The sequence below is a fragment of the Brassica oleracea genome, chromosome C3 (genome assembly GCF_000695525.1).
Source record: "Brassica oleracea var. oleracea cultivar TO1000 chromosome C3, BOL, whole genome shotgun sequence".
NCBI lineage: Eukaryota > Viridiplantae > Streptophyta > Magnoliopsida > Brassicales > Brassicaceae > Brassica > Brassica oleracea.
The window spans coordinates 47,133,238-47,133,803 of record NC_027750.1 but is presented as its reverse complement, the minus strand read 5'-3'; positions in this window follow the sequence as shown (position 1 = coordinate 47,133,803).

Genomic DNA, 566 nt, shown 5'->3' with positions numbered 1-566 from the left:
GACCGTTGTCCCGGGGACCAGTTTCATGCCCGCCTAACGAGGATGGCTGTTCTCTTTGAGTCCCTCATGGCAGTCCGTAAGAAGAATCTGGCCCTGGCGGCATCGAGGGAGGTCTAGGTGAGATCCAGCTACTCAAAGGTGAAGCGGTTCTGACTCTGATGGCCTCCGATGGTGACTTCGATTCGATCTTCTCTCTCCTGAAATCTGAATGCACCCTCGCGCCGTGTTTGGAAGAGACCGAAAGGCAAGGCCGTGCGGCCGAAGAAGGTGAGGGCGATGCAGTCAAGAGAGGTGACAGTGAAGTGGCTGAGGGAGGTGATGTCGATGCGGTCCCGAGCTCCGATGAGGTTGAGGATGAAGGCGGTGCTCCGATGAGGTTGAGGATGAAGGCGGTGCTCCGAGGAGTGCCGAGGGTAACGATCCTTTGGGGGATTTTCTTTGTTTTGTTTTGGCCTTTTCATGAGGCCGTAATTTGTATGTTCCGGGACTGGCCGTTGGTGGCTTTGAATCCCTGCCCTTGTTAGGGCTTTTTGTAAGATGCTTGGCTCAATCTATAAAACTTTTCG